Here is a 6,684-nt window from a genome sequence, read left to right on the forward strand (position 1 = left end):
TCAACAAAAATATTTGGGGCACACATCCTCCCATGTGGTTATAGTTATTTACATTGTTTTACTGCGCTAACATAGTATGCATGTTATAAAATATACACACAAATGAGAGAAAACATTTTTTAAAATCTCAACAAATTTTGTAAAATTCTAATTCCTTTTCTCATCCTCAGTGGATTATCTTGCAAAACTTACTTTGGAGACCATTGGTTCAGAGGACTGAATGAGATAATGTTCCTAAAAATGTGTTATAAGCTGTAAAGTGCTATTTAATTGTTACAGAATGATTCAAATGTTCCACAAAATGTTACATGATAATAGCCCACCATTATAATGCGTACTATATGCCAGACACTATTATGTCCCCCATTTTACAGATAAGGAAAGGAAGGCACAAAGAGATCAAGTAACATGTTCAAGGTCACAAAGCTAGTAAACTGCAAAGACAGGATTGGACCCAGGGACTGGCAGACTCTGAAGCCAGTACTCTAAGTGTCTCCCAGTGATCAGGGTCCTGCGGGAAATCTCTGGGGACCAAGGCAGGGTATCTGAAGGCTGGATTCCACAGCTCCTCCTCACTCAGGCACAAAGCTCAAGTTTCCACAGTCCATCACCTTACCTAATAGACAACAGTTCTCTTCAGCTCAGGGCCCTCTCTCCTTCCCAGGACTTGTCTTCATGCCAGGAACAACCCAGCTGACAGCAAAAGACATCCTCTATTGGTTACGAGCATCCAAGGCCAAGTGCATTGTGGCCAGTGAGGAGGTGGTCCTGGTGGCAGAGTCCATTGTGTCAGAGCATCCCGACTTGAAGACCAAACTCCTGGTGTCTCCACGCAGCCAGAATGGGTGGCCCAGCTTCCAGGAGTTATTTCAGTGAGTATTTGCCCTCACTTCAACTCTGGTACCAGCAATAACAATAATCACAGCTACATCTCAGAGTCTCCTTGCCTCCAAGGACTCTGCAATACTGTGAGTTGATCCTGGCTCCCTCCCAGAAAAGAAACACCTAATAAAAGACTGAAGGACAGAAAGAAGGGATGTAGCTCTGCCTCCACTTCCCTGTTTCCTGCTATGGCCTGTGATGAGTATCCTGCATGGCTTGGCCCTTGCCTAACTCCTGGACCACATTTCCCATGACTTTTTCTGCCTTGACTCCCTCTGGCCACCCTTTTATTCCTCCAACACGCCCTCCTCCCCCACCAGGGCCTTTACACCTGCTGTTTCTTCTGCCTGGAAGAAATGCTCTTCCTTATCCTTTTCTACAGTTGTCTCCTTCCTGTCAGATTTCAGCTGGCATGTTTTCTCCTCAGGGAGGCTGTCCCTGACCACCCCATCTAAAGTAGAGTTCCAGGCCACTCCAACACATCATCCTGCTGTTTTCTTCATGGCACTCATTGCTATCTGAATATCATGTCCATTCGTTTGTTCCCTTATTTACTGTCTGTTTTTCTCCTCTATGCTAGGGGTTGGCAAATTAGGGCCCATGGGCTGATTCTGGCTGCGCACCTGTTTTTTAAATAAAGTTTTATTGGAACACAGCCACATCCATTTGTTTACATATTGTCTATGGCTGCTTTCATCTTACAAGAGCACAGCTGACTAGTTGCAACAGAGACCTTATGGTCTACAAAGCCTAAGATATTTACTATATCTGGCCCTTTACAGAAAAAAATGTGCCAACCTCTGCCCTAAACTATAAGCTCCAAGAAGGCAAAGGCACTGTTTGTCTGTTTGGTTGATCACTCTGTCTCCAGTTCCAACCATGCATTTGGGGCTTAAGAAAAATTTCCTGAATGAATGAACAAAACAGATCACTTAACCTCAGTTTTCTCACATTTATAATGGGAATAATTATACTGCATATACTTTAAGGGTTGTTTTGAGGATAAAATAAGCTTATATGTGAGAAAGTGCTTCCTAAACTGTAAAAAAGGGAATAAAATGTTAATTAACGGTATTATCCTTCAAAGAGCTGTTAAATAGCTTATGTTTTAAAAAAATTCTTCCTGAGAAGCTTATAGAAAGAAGACAAGTAAACCCTGTTGAATAATAGGGCAGTTTCCTCTGTTGGAATGAAATTTTATCCTACTAACTGATGTAAACCAAATCCTTTTGGTCGATCCCAAAATTCTCTCCCAAGCGCCATGCCAGTGAATCCTGTTTGTGTCTTTCATTGACTGTGGAACTTTGGATAAGTTGTTACATTTCTGAAACTATCTTATCCATAAAACATGGATAAGGATAGTATCTACCTCATGGGGTTGTAAAAGACTCAAATGTGAAGAAGGATTTGAAGTGTTTAGCACAATGCCTGGCACACAGTAGTCACTCCATAAATATTATAGTAATTATTGTTGCTATTATTATTTTCAAGTTAATAAAGTCACTCAGCAGTTCTGTGATTTCCTAAGATAATGTATCCAGATTATTTGAATATGTACCTACATAGGAAAATAGTTTTAACATGCTCCCCTAATACATGTATGTTTATTTCTTTATAAATTATATAAGTGTACTTTGGTGCATTATATAAATATCAAAAGTAAACATTTTCAAGGACAAAAGAATACATATAATTTGAAGTCCTCCTATTTTCCCCCATCCCCATTGTCTTACATAACTCTGGGCATCAACTACCCTGACTTTGGAGACTCCTGTCCTCAACAACTGCAACATTCCGCTGACTCCCCAAGAAAGCATAAAGGTGCCACAAAATTCCCCCCAAAAAATGCCTTGGAACTCACGTGAATTTCAAATTGAAATTTGTACATTTTGGGGATAGTTTTCAAGACAAAGGAAATCCCTATTTCAAACAAACAACTCTGGAGTGTCATAACTCTAAAAATGCCTTGGATTGTTTCTCTAAAAACTAAGGAAAAAAGAGCTGCCATGGCCAACAGTTGGCCAGTCTTTCAGAAAACCACACACAGCAATAATGAGGGCTAATTTCACATTGTTACCGTCAACCTTTTATTCAAGGAGTTCATTTTAAGGCCTCTCACTCTCCTTCTGCCTCCCAAGGATAAAAGTCCATGAACACTTTCCAGAATATTTTAATAGGATGGGGAAAAGGTCAAAATTATGGGCCAGACTGATGTTTCCCTTTTCTTATCCTAGCGAAAAGGACCCCTTCCCTGTGGCTCTAGAACCCTGGACCCTGGTCTTAAGGGGACTGAAACAGTGTTCCAGGCAGAGGAACAGCAGGAGGAAAGCTATGGAGGCAAAAAACATTCTATGATGTGCAGAGAATGGACACAAGCAGTTTAGGGTGCCTAGAGAACAAAATGTGAAGTCAGAGTAGATGTCAGAAGAGCAAGCACAGGCCAGATTATGGCCTCTTATATAAAGATCTCATACGCCATGCTAAATCTTTAACTTGACTCTGTCAGCAAGGGAAGCCACTGACGAATTCTAAGAGGTGAAGTGTCAAGGTCAGTTTTGGATTTTAAATAGATTTATCTGGCAGCTGTATCGAGGATGAATTTGAGAAGAACCAAATTGGAATCCAAGAGACTATCCTGGAGCCTAGTCTAGGGGAGAGATGAGGTGGGTCTAAATCTGAGCTCTGGTGAATGGGATGGAGGGAAGGAGGCAAACGAAAGAACCAGCAGGACTTGGAGATTGATTGGACGTGGAGGATGAAGGAAGAAGTCAAGGCTGATCTGCTTCTTAACCTGGGTGACTCAGTCAGTGGGGTACTATCAGCTGGAGAAAGAGTTTAAAGTTGGACATATTGAGATTGAGGGGTCTGTGAACATCCAAATGTCTAGCAGGTGGTAGATATATGAGCCTCAGACTCAAGGAGGTAAAGATACAAATCTGGAAGTCATCAGTATATAATCAGTTCTGAAAAATCCAGAAAGATATAACTCAGGCATCTAAAGAAAGAGAGACAAGTCAGATAATGAAATCACTGCTTAAAAATCTCTTTGGTGGGGGAGTCGGCCTGGTGGCACAGCGGTTAAGTGCGCACAGTTCTGCTTCAGTGGCCCAGGATTCACCACTTCAGATCCCGGGTGCGGACATGGCACTGCTTGGCCAGCCATGCTGTGGTAGGTGTCCCACATATAAAGTAGAGGAAGATGGGCACGGATGTTAGCTCAGGGTCAGTCTTCCTCAGCAAAAAGAGGAGGACTGGCAAGAGATGTTAGCTCAGGGCTAATCTTTCTCAAAAAAAAAAAAAAACTTTTTGGCATTCAGATTATAATGTCTCTTCTTTTAGTAAAAGAAAAAAGAAAGAAAAGCCTTATATCAAAAGGTTTCCATACTGCATTGAGAAGCATTCAAAACAAGAGTTTTCTTTTTTTTCAGGGTATTAGATACTGTGAAGAATTCCCCTTTCTCCAGCCCAACACACACCAGCTTCACTCTCTCTCTATATAGTCATGCACCGCATATAGCAATGTCTCAGTCAACAGCAGACCGCATAGATGATGGTGGTCCAGAAGATTAACACCATAAGCCTAGGTGTGTAGTAGACTTTGCCACCTAGGGTTATGTAAGTACACTCGATCATGTTAGCACCACAAAATTGCCTAACAATGCATTTCTTAGAAAACATCCCCGTCACTAAGCAATGTATGACTGTACTGAAGAGATCAATACAATTCAATAATCTTTTTCTATTTTTCTGGGGAGGAGACAAGTTACCAAGAAAACCACATTAATAATTCATGAAACCATTTTTGATGATATGCTGTAAGTTTATGTGATTAATCTTCACTGTTTCACAGTTTCAATTCATCATCAGGATGAATTAAAATGGCATCCTCAACCTTGTTTCCTTCAACCTGGGAAATTAAAAATATGATACGAGCCCCCAAAATCCTTAGGTATTGTATCAGTTATCCAATACTGAGTAACAAATCATCCAAAGCTTAGTGGTGTAGAACAAAAATCATTTTATTTGCTCATGATTCTGTGAGTTAGAAGTTCTCACCGGCCTCAGGAGAGGCAACTGTCTCTACTCCACATCAGCTTGACTGGGGCTGGAGGATCCAAGTGGGTTCACTCATAAGTCTGAGGCTTTTGTGTTGCCTGTTAACTGAAGCACCTCACTTCTCCCACACACGGCTTCTCTCTCCACCAGGATAGTATCAACATTCTTAATGGTGGCTGGGTTCCCCCCAGTGAAAGTGAAAACTATAAAGCCTCTTGAAGACTAGGCTGAGAAACTGCAGAACTTCTGCCACACTCTACCGGTCAAAGCAAATCATAAGACAAGCCCAGATTCAAGGAGAGAGGACATAGGGTCTACCCTTCAATGAACAAATGGCATGCTTATACAGGGATGGAAGGAATTGTTGGAGCTGTCTACGCAGACAATCTCACAGATATTGTTATCAGGCAGAATGCACATGGCTTTAGTAATGGGAGACCCAAGTAAAAGTGGCTTAAACAATACAAAGAATTTTATTACATCACAAATAAGAAGTATAGAGGTAGAATGGAATGACAGTTGGTAATTCAGTGGTTTGATGAAGTGAGCATGGACCCAGATTCATTGATCTTTCTATCCTGCCATCCTCAGTGTGTCTGCTAATCCCCTCGTGATCCCACCATGGCTAGGGTAGTTCCAGACATCGTGCACTTTCATAAAAATATCCAAAGGCCAGAAAACAAGAAGCGGGATGGGGAAAGGCAGCATCCCTTCCTCATGACTCTTTTTAGAACAAGGAAACAGTTCCCATAAAGCCTTTAAATCTCATTGACCATAACTGCATCATGTGACCATCCCTAAAGCAGGTGCTGGTAAGGGAAGGAATGACCATGATTAGCTTAGTTTAATCAAGAGTCACCCTTGGAGCTAAACAGGAAACAGTCTCCCCTAAAGCACATGACTGTCTGATAGCTGAACAAAATCAGAGTTTTATCAGCGCAAAACAATTGGGATGCTATTCGGTGAGCAACTAACTGTTTCTGCCAGGGCTATTGAAGATATTGAATAAAAAAGTATTAAAAAGTTTGATTCAAATGTCAAAAGATCTTCCTTTAAATCATAAAAACTCCTGAAATGTTAATAACAATTTACAAAGATTCAATACTGATTTTTTGAAACTTGTAAATTAAAAAAAAAAAAGCACTTAGAAAAAAATGTTTAAATAAAGAAAATACACATCCTTTTGTTATTGATATTGAAAGTTATCTTCCCTTTCTATTTGGCCTATAGGGAGGTGGAGCTTAAAAAAAGAGACAGAAAGAAATGTGCTGTTAAATCTTAGCACTGATGTGCAAAGTCCCTCTAAGATTTCTTCAGAAATTCCTCTCAGCGAGGCTCTGGATTAGGTTCTGTTCTATTAACTATCCTCTGGTATCAAGAGGACATAAGGAACAGAACGAAAGAACTATCAGAATTAAACTGGTCTGCCATCTTCAGCCACCATCTTGGGGTCCATATTTTACAGATCCGCGTCTGCAGAACACAGCTGTGTGGAGACAGGAAGTCAAGAACCAATGGCCATCTACTTCACCAGCGGGACCACAGGCTCTCCCAAGATGGCCCAGCACTCTCAGAGCAGCCTTGGAACTGGCTACACCCTCTGTGGAAGGTAGGGAGGAAACACTGTTTTTGCTAAACTCTCCCCTGAGCTGCCAGCACGTGTACCCAACTGTCTAGCGGACGCCTCTGCTAAGATGGCTCTTAGATATCTCCAGCGTAACGTCTACAAAACAGCACTCTCGACGC

General features: G+C 41.3%; 1 pseudogene; it reads left to right on the top strand.

The window, feature by feature from the left end:
* Positions 1-664: 664 nt before the first annotated feature.
* The window catches only part of LOC124234146 (acyl-coenzyme A synthetase ACSM4, mitochondrial-like), a 7,265-nt pseudogene continuing 1,245 nt past the window's right edge, over positions 665-6,684 (top strand).

This window comes from Equus quagga, unplaced genomic scaffold (assembly GCF_021613505.1).
Source record: "Equus quagga isolate Etosha38 unplaced genomic scaffold, UCLA_HA_Equagga_1.0 720_RagTag, whole genome shotgun sequence".
In the NCBI taxonomy this organism is placed as follows: Eukaryota; Metazoa; Chordata; class Mammalia; order Perissodactyla; family Equidae; genus Equus; species Equus quagga.